General features: G+C 48.6%; 1 protein-coding gene across 1 annotated transcript in view; it reads right to left on the minus strand.

The window, feature by feature from the left end:
* The window catches only part of LOC135208444 (F-box only protein 7-like), a 53,236-nt gene that overhangs the window by 20,377 nt on the left and 19,174 nt on the right, over positions 1 to 13,685 (minus strand). The gene's annotated exons all lie outside the window — the stretch shown is intronic.

The following is a 13,685-nucleotide window of genomic DNA, read 5'->3' on the forward strand; positions in this document are numbered from 1 at the left end:
ATATTTCCTCAATAAAGTTGTAACCTTTACTACATGTAATAATGAATAAATATTAATAATTCCCTTTATTGCAAACTATGTGAGTGTCTACCGATAATTTCGGTAGTTTCACTTAGTATTTTCTTCGAAATTTCGAAGCGAAATTCATTAAAAAGTTAATAAAAGCGTATGCTGAACCAAAGACCCAGTACTTCCCTGCAAAAGACAGCCCAGAAGATCGATGGCGATGAAACACGAAAATCAAATCAGGAGGAACCGTAAACGTATGTTTACATTCCAAACGATAGAGAAAATCTGTCCTTAGAAGGTAATAGTTCCTATTCCTGCCACCCAGCGGCAGACCGGTAGACCACCTGACTACCTACCTGTAGCGTGTGCCGCGAAATTCGAATTTCTATCGGGGACGACGGAGTCTATAGCTAAGTATATATCTGACAGGTAAGTTGAATGTATGAAAACTAAGAGATCAAGAGTCAGACTTCTGGACCTTTTTGAATGAGTGAGGAATATCAAGAATCAGAGGCATTAAGGGAAAGGGTTTGACTTATTGACAGTTACTCCTTCCTCCCCTTCCTAAAGGAAGGAGCAGGATTGCTTCTATGATTATAACAAGAAAAACAGAAAGGAAGCTCGATGTGTAGACATCCCACCTCAGATGCCAGTCCAGCAAGTGTAGGTGCAGTCCTATTCTCAGTCTGAAGGAAGTAGAAGTAGAAGGAGGAGGAGGAGGAAGAGGAGAGACCAGTCACTCTTGGTTCCTCCTTACCTCTAGAACTGCACACCTTAGGCATGGTGCAACCTGTCCTTTTACAAAGACCTGGGTAAGAAAACACTTGTTGAGCAACCACAGGTCCAAGGAAAAAAGGTTCCAAGGACTTGTGGGCAAAAATCCAAAAATAGAAAGACATAATTGTGGTTCTGATAATTGTTTGTTCGTTTGTATGGTGATTTTACGTTGTATGGAACCAGTGGTTATTCAGCAACGGGACCAATGGCTTTATGTGAATTCCAATCAAACTCATGGCTATCAAGGTGGCACGCCAGCACCATACCGACCATGCCAGTGAGGTCTTTGTGGTTCTCATGAGGCCACATCTATCTTCCAGTCTGACATTCTTTGGAATGCAAGGAATGGACAAAGCCATTGACTTCATGAGTTCTCAGGTGGATTGTACAGATGACGTCATCACCAGTTGCAAAGTACATTAGTACAGTGGTACCTCGAAATATGAAATTAATCCATTCCGAGGCGGCTTTCGTATCATGAGCTTTTCGTATCTTGAACCACATTTTACATGTAAAATGGCTAATCCATTCCAAGCCCTACAAAAACACCCCAGTAAATTTTATAATAAAGCTAAATTGACCAATAACCAATGAAATACTACAACAATTTGGACCATTCAATACCTAACTTAATACGTACTAGTACTAATATGTACATATATCTGCCAGGTAAGTATGCATAAAACTTTATTGCATCATAACAATATCATTTTTATACATTCAACTTACCTGTCAGATATATACTTAGCTGATTCACACCATTGGTGGTGGGTAAGAGACAACTATTTACTGAATAGACTGGTAAACAACATACGTTGTAGGTAATAAATAAATAAAACCTTGGTTCCTACTTGTTTAGGCAGAAGATTCCATGGCTAATGCCTAGGAATCTGCTTCGCCTCAAGAGCGTCAGCGAGGATGTGACCTATGGCTAAGAGTTCTTGTGGGTCTGTCGATGGGGTCTTATCCACTTACTCGACAGAGCCTGATGGCCTTTGTCAATGGGGTCCTATCCACTTACATGACAATACACCTATGCCTAGTGGCATAATTAAGGAGCACAACACCGATCCCGATCACCTGATCCTAACATGTTATTGTTATAATACAATTAAGTTTGTTCATACTTACCTGGCAGATATATATAATTTAGTGCCCACCCACCTCCCCTCAGGAGACAGTGGCACTAGAAAATATGAATAGAAAATGGGAATGGTTCCTGATATCCGCCTCCCAGTGGCGGGAATGGGTACTACCACCTGGCCGCCCACTGCGTGTGCCGCGAGTTTTGAAATTCTGTCGGACTTCAGAAAATACAGCTATATATATATCTGCCAGGTAAGTATGAACAAACTTAATTGTATTATAACAATAACATTTTGTTCATGAAACTTACCTGTCAGATATATATATAGCTGAATCCCACCTTCGGATGGTGGGAAGAGACAGAATAGGATTTTAGGAAACAAAATTAAGTAGATGATATACATCTTGGTTCCTCACCTGTTAGCATAGCTGACTACGTGATTACTGTCACCTAAGCCTGCTTCTGCTTAATCAGAGTTGCCAGCAAGGTAGAGACCTGTAGTGCTGGTGCACTCCGGATGATCTGACAACGGGGGCGTGCCCACAACGTGACTAGACCATCGTACCATACATATGAGGGCTATGAAGCAACTGACCACCACCTGACCAACTAGACAAAAAACCCTGTGAAAGCTAAACTAATGAATGGAAGATCTCCACTAAAGATCTAACCATCAACCAAAAACACAAAAAATTAAAAACTAAACCTAACCTATAACTAGGGGATAGGAAAAGAGCCACCTCCAGCCCCCAAAACTGTGTCTGCAGAAATGTATGGTCCTATAGAACAACAGTTCTCGTATATCGTTCTCACATCTCTTAAATAGTGTGAGGCGAATACTGAATTGCTCCTCCAAAAGGTGGCATCAAGAATGTCCTTGATTGACATATTCTTTTGGAAGGCAAGCGAGGTTGCGACAGCTCTGACTTCGTGAGCGTTCACTCGCAGGAGGCTCAAATCAGTCTTCTGGCAAGATGAATGAGCCTCTTTAATAATGTCCCTCAGAAAGAAAGCCAAACCATTCTTTGATAACGGTAAATCAGGTCTCCTCACTGAGCACCACAAATTACCTGAGGGACCTCTTACCTCCTTCGTTCTTTGTACATAAAATTTGAGAGCCCTGACAGGGCACAGGACACTCTCTGGTTCTTGGCCCACCAAGTTCATCATTACCTTTATTTCGAAGCCCTTGGGCAAAGGGTTAGACGGGTTCTCATTTTTGGCCAAGAACGTGGGACTCAAAGAGCAGACAGCGTTCTCACCTTTGAAGCCCACCTGTTCACTAATGGCTTGAATTTCGCTAACTCTCTTCGCCGTCGCCAGAGCAGTTAGGAAAAGAGCCTTTCTCGTCAAGTTCCTAAGAGACGCTGCGTGGAGAGGCTCGAAAGGACTTGACATCAGATGTCTTAGAACAACATCTAAGTTCCAGGAAGGAGGCCTCATCTGAGGTATCTTTGATGTTTCAAACGATCTCAAGAGATCGTGAAGGTCTCTGTTGTCAGCAAGATCTAGGCCTCTGTGCCGAAAGACTGCTGACAGCATACTTCTATATCCCTTGATGGTTGGGACTGCTAACTTCAGCACATTCCTCAAGTATAGCAGAAATTCGGCTATTTGGCTCACAGAGGTCGTGGAAGAGGAAATTCCCTCCCTTCTACACCATGCCCTGAAGGAAGCCCACTTAAGACTGGTAAACTGCTCGCGATGAAGCCCTCCTTGCGTTGGCGATCGCTTTCGAAGCTGTTTTAGAAAAACCTCTCACTCTGGCCAACTTTTCGATAGTCTGAACGCAGTCAGACACAGAGCGGAGAGGTTTTGGTGATACCTTTCGAAGTGGGGCTGTTTGAGTAGATCTTTCCTCCAGGGCAACGTCCTTGGGAAGTCTACAAGGAAGGACATTACCTCCGTGAACCAATCTCTTGCAGGCCACATCAGGGCAATCAGGGTCAAACTCGTCCCCTCTGATGCCGCAAACTTCCTCATGACTTCCCCCCCATGATCTTGAACGGCGGGAAGGCATACAGGTCCAAGTCTGTCCAATTCCAGAGTAGTGCGTCTATAGCGATCGCTCCTGGATCCAAAACAGGGGAGCAATAAAGAGGAAACCTCTTTGTCCTCGATGTCGCAAATAGGTCGACCAGAGGACGTCCCCACAACTTCCACAGCTCTCGACAAACGTCCTGATGCAGAGTCCATTCTGTCGGCAGGAGCTGATCCTGTCGACTGAGAAGGTCTGCTCTGACGTTCTGGACTCCTGCGATGAATCTCGTAAGGATCTTCACTTGCCTTGCGCTTGCCCACAGCAGAATCTCCCTCGCTAGGTAAAACAGAGGACGGGAGTGTGTTCCTCCCTGATTCTTTAAGTACGCCAGGGCTGTGGTGTTGTCCGAGTTGACCTGGACAACTTTGCATGCAACCTTCTCTTTGAAGAACTGTAGCGCTAGGAAAACCACTGCTAGTTCCTTTATATTTATGTGCCAGGACACCTGTTCCCCCCTCCAGGTGCCTGACACTTCCTCCCCTCCTAGTGTTGCTCCCCAACCCGAAATGGACGCGTCGGAAAACAACACTAGGTCGGGGCTCTGAAGTTTTAGAGAAACTCTCACGAAACTTCTGTGGATCGAGCCACCATCTTAAATGGTTTTTTACTGACTCGGAGATCTTCAAGGTCGCATCTAGATCTTCCTTGACCCTCCATTCCTCTGCAAGGAAAAACTGGAGAGGCCTGAGGTGCAGTCTCCCCAGGGAAACAAACTTTTCCAGCGAGGAAATGGTCCCCAGCAGACTCATCCATTCCCTCGCCGAGCAAGTTTCCTTCCCCAGGAAGGCTGAAACTTTCTTTAAGCCTTGCAGCTGTCATTCCAGGGACGGAAACGCCCGAAAAGCCACTGAATCCATCTGAATCCCCAGATACACGATGGACTGTGTCGGGGTCAGATGCGACTTTTCGAGGTTGACCAGAAGTCCCAGGGACTTCGCCAAGGCTAACGTGAACTGAAGGTCCTTCAGACACATCTCCTCTGAAGACGCTCTGATGAGCCAATCGTCGAGATAGAGAGATACTCTTATTCCTGAAGAATGCAACCATCTCGCTACATTCTTCATTAGAACGGTAAACACCATCGGAGCCGTGCTTAAACCGAAACAAAGGGCTCTGAACTGCCAGACTTTGCCTCTTAAAACAAACCTTAGATACTTTCTTGATAGAGGGTGGATCGGAACGTGAAAGTATGCGTCCTGCAGGTCCAAGGACACCATCCAGTCGCCCGGTCTCAAGGCTCCTAAAACTGACTAAGGCGTTTCCATCTTGAACTTTATCTTTTCTATAAAAAGATTCAGCCTGCTTACGTCTAGGACTGGACGCCAACCCGTAGACTGCTTTGGTACCAGGAAAAGCCTGTTGTAAAATCCTGGTGACCCAAGGTCTACGACCTGCTCCACCGCTCTTTTTTCGACCATTTGATCTAGAAGATCGAAAAGTATCTGCTGTTTCTCCCCTTGATACGAAGGAGAAAGATCTCTGGGAATTGTGCATAGAGGAGGAGGTACCAAAAAGGGGATCTTGTACCCCTGTTCCACTATCTTCAGGGACCAAATGTCCGTATCTCTCTCTCTCTCTCCATGCTCCCGCAAAGTGTTTCAGTCTGGCTCCGACTGGTGTCTGAAGGACATAGCTCTCATTTCTTAGTTTTTGGTTTAAATGGAGCTCTTCCTCTTGAAAGGCCTCTCCCTCGAGGAGCTGAGCTCGAGGGAAGAGCCCCACGAAAGGGTTTCAGCTTCTTTGGAACTCGTCCAAAAGAAGACGTAGTAGGTACTGCTGGACGTCTGGAGGACTGGGCTAAGAGGTCCCGAGTAGCTTTCTCCTGCAAGCTAACAGCCAGGTCCTTCACCAAAGTCTGGGGGAAGAGATGATTCGAAAGAGGCGCAAAGAGAAGCTCTGCTCTTTGAGCCGGAGTCACCGACTTCGCTGTAAAATTGCAGAACAGCGCTCTCTTCTTTAAGAAAGCCGTACCGAAGTGCGAAGCCAACTCTTCCGAACCATCTCTGACGGCCTTGTCCATGCATGTTAATACACTGGACAGCTCCCCCAGACTGACAGAGTCCGGACTCCTAGATTGAATATCTAGGACTCCCAAGCACCAGTCCAAAAAGTTGAATACTTCTAGAGCCCTCAAAAGTCCTTTCATGTGATGGTCGATCTCCGTAGGAGTCCACGAAATCTTAGCTGACGACAAAGGGACCTCCTTTGAGCGTCGACCAGACTAGCAAAATCCCCTTGTGCTGACGACGGGATCCTCACACCTAATTCCTCTTTGGTCTCGTACCAAAGACCCCCTTTACCAATGAGTCTCGAGGGAGGAAGGGCGAAAGTAGACTTGCCCTGATCTTTCCTTCGTTCCATCCAATCTTGGAACTTCTTAAAAGCCCTCTTGGTGGACAGCGAAGTCTTCATCTCAACGAACTCTGGGGTTTTACAAGACTTCGATGAGGAAAACTGAGAGGGTGGAGACCGAGGAGCTGAAGGCTGAAATTTGTCTCCAAAAGACCAGCGTAAAAGCCGCACAAGCACTTTATAGTCCGAAATGGATGACACAGACGGCTGATCCTGTTCAACCGAGTCCGCAGGACTACTCAATTCTCCTTCCTCTCTAAGAGGAATCGGAGACTGTACATCAGGAGAGGGCGTACGACCAACGGGTCTGATCTTCAAAAGAGATCTCTGCGGTTTGGATGAAGAAGCTTCTTCATTCCGACTGACCTCCTGTCAATCCTTACCGCGTGAAGCAAGACGACCGTCTCGAAAGCGCTGAGCGTCCTGAGAGGCGACTTGAACTGCCTTAACTAGCCGAGAATCTTGCACAACAGCCTGGCGAGCTTCTACCGAAGCGTCCTTGAAAGAGCCTAGAGAAGCGTCCTTACGCTTCTTCATCAAAGCTTCCTTACTAGAGCGTCCAGAAGCCCTAGCTCTCAAAGCGTCCTGCTGAGCGCTCTCAAAATCATCTACGCTTGGAAAAGCGTCCTGACGAGCGTCAACAAAAACGTCCTGACGAGCGTCAACAAAAACGTCCTGACGAGCGTCAACAAAAACGTCCTGACGAGCGTCAACAAAAACGTCCTGACGAGCGTCCTCGTCCTGCTGGGCGTCCTCAAAGGCATCCTGAAAAGCGTCCTGTCGAGCGTCCTGATAAACGTCCTCACAAGCGTCCTGCGCAGGACATCTAAAGGGAAAACTAACCTCCTGTTTACGCGCCTTCTTACTCGAAGAACGAGATCGGAGGGGCACCGAAGTAGACGCAGGAGGAGAAAGAGACGAACGAGGAGAAGGAGGAGGAGACTGCTTAGTCCTCTTGACAGGCAGTCTGACGTCCTTCCTACGTTGAGGCTCGACCGCTTTCTTAGCCATCAAAGCAGATAACTGGTCCTGAAGGGACACGAAAATGTTCTTCGTGGGCGAAGAAACTAAAGCAGGTGAAGGGCTGAACCTGCGAGAAGATGAGGGGCGAGGGGACGCCTCCTTCCTTCTCACAGGTACAGCTACCTGCCTCTCAAAAGAGCGACTGTAGCGCTTCTCAGCATCATCCTCTGATGACGTCCTACATCTCTTCTGCGGCGGAAAAGCGTCATACGACGCAGGTGAAAACCGCAACGAAACCGGCAAGAGAGGAAGTGAAGCGTCCTCACTTCGAAAGGTCCTTTTCAATGGAGTCCTCTCCGAGCGCTCCACCCCTTGCGCGGGGAGGGCGCCTCGGAGGACGAAAAACAGTCCTTGAGGATGCGAGCCTGAGCACGCTCCTTGGCAGCCTGGGAACTTGCGACAGGTCCTGCCGAAGGGACGCCAGATCGGTGGGGAGCCCCCGTAACCCTCTTGCGGCTTTCGACATGCCCACTCCCTGAGTCCTGGGAGTCCGACAGTGGTCTAGGCCTAGAGGCATTATGGGGCCGATCTGACGCCCCCTCCACAACACTAGGGGCACGTTCACTAACTTTCACAGAGCCGGTTTCCAAGGCTAACACTTTCGATTCTAGAGTACGTAAAGAATCTAAAATAAGAGAAAGGGCATTACCTTCTCCAGACACAATTTCAGGGCCCGAGGGCAACATCACAGGGTTAGGTGATACAAAATCTACTGGTGTTATTGAAGGTGGAATATTACTTCCCTTACCTTTACTGGAACCGCTCCTAGAGGAAGACCTCCTGATCCTATCACATTCCAATTTCCGTCGATAGGAATCTTACATCTTCCATCCATCATCGGTCAAACATTCACATTCCTTGCACCGATCACTCAATAAACATACATGCCCCCTACACCCCGTACATACAGTGTGGGGATCTACCGATGATTTCGGTAGCCTCACCTTACAATCACTCTTAACACACTCTGAAACACACTGAATTTGATCCAGACATCACGTTTACAGAAAAGCCAATCCAAAATAAAAAAACAGTCCACTATTGTGCGTGCCTAGCCACCAATCCAGAATCAAAACCAAAGGACAATCCAGATACTTAAGTGACCAAAAGTTTATCAAAATCCAAGGCGGAGGTACTGCAAACAGTTGTTTACAGCACCGGCGACAGAAAAATATGAATAGAAAATGGGAATGGTTCCTGATATCCGCCTCCCAGCGGCGGGAATGGGTACTACCACCTGGCCGCCCACTGCGTGTGCCGCGAGTTTAGAAATTCTGTCGGACTTCAGAAAATACAGCTATATATATATCTGACAGGTAAGTTTCATGAACAAAACGAGGGTTACTGTTACTTAAATTGAAAAGTTATCCCCAAACTCCTTTCAAACAACCCAAAGAAAAAAACACGTTAAATAAAATTTAACTCACTATACTCTGTTTTTTTTCATCTGTCCATCGGCCTGTGGTGTTTTCACATGGTAACACTGCTTCCCGGGCTTTAAATAGTTACGCGATGTGTAAATTTTAGGTAAATAAAAGGATATTTGGGTATACATTGCAACTGAAAAGCGTTTTAATAATTTACTGTATGCGATTTACACCGTTAATATTCGAAATAGGATATTGTTATTATTGTTGAATGAAAGCTAACGTGACTATCTAAAGCCCCGGACGCAGTGTTACCATACACAAACACCAGTGGGGCTGGACAGATGGAAAAAAAACAGAGTATAGTTAAGGATCAGTATCGGCTCCCTATCCCAGCAACGTATCCGCAGACACGTAACAACCAAGAGAGAAGGATCTCTCGTAGGTTATCTTGACATCCTTCGTGTAATGGAAAGTCAACACAGAGTTGCATCTCCCGTATGTGACAGCTAATATGTCCTTTATGACATATTGTTATGGAAAGAACAAGAATTCGCAAAAGCTCGTACTTCATGCGCTTTTAATTCTCAGCTGCTTGAAGGAATCATCAAGGCACTTATCAAGTGCTTTGGAGATCACAATTATATCAAAGAAGGCCAGGGCGTTCTTTGATATAGATCTCTTCTGGATGAAGCCTGGAGCCTGGCTGGCCCTTCGCGCCTGGCGCCTAGAGCCTGGCTGGCGCCTCGCCCCTGGCTGGAGCCTCGCGCCTGGCTGGCGCATTACTCTCGGCTGGCTGGAGCCTCGCGCCTAGCTGGCGCATTATTCTCGGCTGGCGCTTCTGGCGCCTGGCGCCCGTATGGCACTTCTGTCGCCTGGCTGGAGCCCGACTCCTGGCTAGCGCTTTTGGTGCCTGGCGCCTGGCTGGCATTTCTGGCGCCCGGCTGGCTCCTCCCCACTTGCTGGAGCTTCGAGCTTGGCTGGAGTCTCGAGGCTGTCTGGCGATGTCCACATTGGACATTCTCACCTGTCCGATCTGTTCGCCTCTGGCGCATTTGCGCCAGGTTGGAGGCCCGCTCCTTCTCCGCATCAGACAATAAACTCGTTCATTCGAGTTGTCTGCCTCTGGCGTTTCCCACCTGTTTGGCATTTGGCGCCTGGCTGGCGCTTCATTGCCCGAGGATCCTGAACAAACCACAATAGTTTATCAGGAGACTGGAGAAGGGTGGAAGAAACTCTTCTACCTGGAGCCTCTGGCCTAGGATGAGGGGAGGCGCTTGTAGCCAGTTACATCCAGTAGACGATAGGATATCTAAACAGGACGAGAGAGAAGTGTCTTCCTCCGAGGAGGATCCTTCGTGAGTGCTTCCGTTGCTAACGAGATCTATTCCTTGCAGAATCTTCCCTCTCCTTGCCCGAAGGAGGGAAAGGAGCCTGGAAGTCGAAGAAGACTCTGAGCCAAAAGTGGGCGAACCCAGGGCTTTCTTGGCTCTTATCGTGTCATTCTGATTACCTTCTGGGAAGCGCTTCGAGCCCTCATCGCACCCCAAAGACTCTGAAGGCAAACGTTAAGCCATTTCTTCTGCTGAAGATAAAACTAACGTACCCTGCCTGGGCAAATAGACCCTTCTATCTCTTCCCTTATCAATTGGGAAAGTCCCTTGACTTCAAAGCTCTGAGCCAGGATTAGAAGGGTTTTAGTTCTTTGCCAGACATACTATGCTGGCAAGAACCAATCGCCGAGTCTCCACTGAATCTGATGCAAGATTCCAATACACAAAAATTCACTAGTCCTCTTGGAAGTTGGTAAGGTCAAGAGAAAAAATTAATTCCCTCATAAAATTTCTAAAAGAAGCATGATGAGGAGAGGTTCCAACTTGTCGGAACACGGAATCTGCGGGCCACGAAAAGATCGCAACTCCAAGTACATGATATCTTACTCTTGGTCGTATTGAGGTATCGTATAAGATCCCGAAGATCTTAGTCCTCTGCTATCTCTAAATCCCTTTGTAGAGACAGAGTATAGCCTGCGACTGTATTCTTTGATAGCAGATAAATATAAAGGTGATTCTTCTCTCAGAAAGGGAATAAAACCGCCATGTGGATCACAGAGGTATCGGAAGAGGACAGTTTCCTCATTCAACCCAGCACGATCTGCAGCACTTCTTTGTCTTGGCCATGACACTTGTCATTCACCTTGAAAAATCCTTTCATTCATGTCAACTTCTTGTCAGTCTGCACGCAGACAGACTCAGAGTGGAGAGGTTCTTAAGGTCCCTTTCTATGTGAGGCTGATAGAGTAGACCGACTCTCTTGGGAAAGCCTTTAGAAAAGTGCTATAAGAAGGACGTGACCTCTGTGAATCCAGCCTCTGGAAGGCCAAAATGGGGGCAAAAAGCATCATCTTCTCTTCCTCTGACGCCAGTAATTATCTTAATATATCTGTTAAGAATTTATATATATATAGGGGAAAAAAGACTAATGTTTATTCCCCTTTCAAACTAAAGGATGGCGTATATTGCTACCGCTCTTGGATCGAGAATAAGGAAGCAGTCTAGAGGAAGCCTCTTCGTCTTCAACATTGTGAAGAGATCTATGAAGAAGACTTCTCTCAGGTTTCCACAACTCTCTTTCCAACTAATATTAGACAGACGTTAATAATTATCATCGTCGATCAAGAGGTTCTCACGGACGTGCAACATCGTGCAGCGAACTTCTTAAGGATCGTTACGTTCCGTGTCTGTGTTCCAAACAGGTTCTCTCTTGTTAACGCAAACAGGGGCGAAAAAAGAGATTCTCGATGCTCCTTGAGATATGAGAGAGCTGTGGAATTGGCCTAATTGATTTAAAAATTCATTTCGTCCCTCCTTGAGATCGAACCCTCCTCCAGTTAGACGGGGAACGAAATCAGTAACGAATCGTGACGTTACCGAGCCTGCTGTTAGAGAGGCTACTGAACCCTTCGGTTAACAACTCGCTATATCGAGAAATTATCAAGTCACCTAAATTGCTTGCAATTCTTTTAGACTATGCGCCAGAACCTCTGTACCTCTGTCATGGTACCCGGCACTCTCTTATATGTTATTTCCGTTTCTTGGTCAGCCCTGGGTACTAGCGCATCGCCACGAGAGCAATCGCTGGTCTGGTGAGAGTCGCCTGAGCGACTCCCTCCAGTCTTCCGTCCCGTGCCTGGATCCTAGCGCCGAAAGAACTTGGATGCCTGGGTCTTGGCTGTCCAGTCACCCGCAGGTGAGCGAACACTCTGTGACTCTCGCGAACGAGAGGCAGAGACGGTACCTGGTGTCGAGGCAGAACCTCTGGCGCCATGTGAGGAAGTGCCTGTGCTAGCCGACGCTCCTCCGGTCCCCGTCTTCTTCTTCCTCGCGGCAGGAGCGGAGAAACCAGGAGGCGGCGTAGCAACGGAAAAGGAAACCTCCGGCAGCGGAGCCTGCACAGCGGCTGTTGAGGTCACCGTGGCTACGTGCTGTGTATACACCAGGTGAGGCAGAGCAGCGTAGCCCAGCGTGGATACCATCGTGGTAGTCGTGGTGTTGGCCTGTGCGTGACCAGCGTAGCCCCTCTTGCCAGATGACTAAGCAGCCCCTGGACCGTCGGTGTCCCTTGCAACCCCAGCGAGTACCAGGCCCTGCCGAGATCATCTCCCACGGTCAGCAAATCTGAGGGAGGGAAAGTCGGGTAGATCAGTGGGGGGGTCACCCCTCGCCCGGGGGAGGGATAGTTCCCAGCCTGAGCGAACAGAGGACCCCGAGTACAACTGGATGTCGGGGTATCTCGCCCCCTCCTCTACGCTCGAATGATCGAGGGAGGAGAGGGAGCGAGAATCTCCACCGAAGGGGAAGGAGCCATACGAGGGAGCTGAGCCGGAGGGAGAAAGGAGGAAGACAAATCAGTGACCAAGGGCGTAGCTGGGGAGTCCTCTGACGACTCCTTAGCTGGCTTCCGCGGCTTCTTCCTCCCCCCGTAGCGCTTCCACTGCGCCTCTGACCAAAAGATAAATGTATCACAAGTCTCGGCGCGAGAGCATTCACGCCCTCGACACCCTTGTCGGCGTCACCGTCATCACGTGTGGAGTATACACAAGGTGAGGAGGGGTGGCATACCCTGGGGTAGAGATCGTGGTAGTGGTGGTGGTCACCGCTCCATGGGTGACCGCCCCAGACCCCGCCAGACGCTGAATCAGCCCCTGGATACTTGGCACGCCCTGCAGTCCCAGTGACGCCCACACCTGTCCAAGGTCGTCTCCCACGGAAGATGCACCTGCGGAAGCAACAGTCGGGTAAACATGAGGGGTTCCCTCTCGCTTGGGGGGGGACGAGCCCCACCCCGAGCGGATGGAAGACCCCGAATACAACTGCACGTCAGGGTAACTAGCGCCCTCCTCCACACTCAACGGATCGAGCGAGGAGGAGGACTCCGAAACCCCCCCCCCCCGAAGGGGAAGGTGCCAAACGTGGGAGCTGAGCAGGGGGCAGGAAGGATGACGAAGTATCCGTAACCAAAGGAGTCGCTGGAGAGCTTTCCGACGACTCCTTGGCAGGCCTTCGCTTCTTCCTACCCTCATACAACACATGGCTCAGCCCAAAAGCACTCACGCCCTCGGCACCGAGTACACAATTCATGTGGATCGACATCAAAGCAGGAGCGAAATCCACCGCATTTACGCCCCTCCAGCCCGGGACACACACTACGGGCGACCGGGGGGGGTGGTGAAAGCTCCAATTCTTGATCCATGTCCATAAATCAATTAATGAAAATGAAAAAAAAAAATACTTACGATTTCACTTTCACTACCAAACAAACCAGTAAGAGAATAAACACAATCCAAGCATACGACGATGTAGCGGGCAGAGAGCGATGGCGAACAACGTCCTCACACCACACGGCCGAAAGCAAGAGATTCTTCACCTCTCAGGCGGGCGGCGCGCGCACTGTCGGACAAGCAGTTAACTACCGAACTCCCTTGTTCGAAGCTTACACCGTTCCAGCTGCCGCTAGTTACCTTCCTATT

This window comes from Macrobrachium nipponense, chromosome 35, assembly GCF_015104395.2.
Source record: "Macrobrachium nipponense isolate FS-2020 chromosome 35, ASM1510439v2, whole genome shotgun sequence".
NCBI classification, from domain to species: Eukaryota; Metazoa; Arthropoda; class Malacostraca; order Decapoda; family Palaemonidae; genus Macrobrachium; species Macrobrachium nipponense.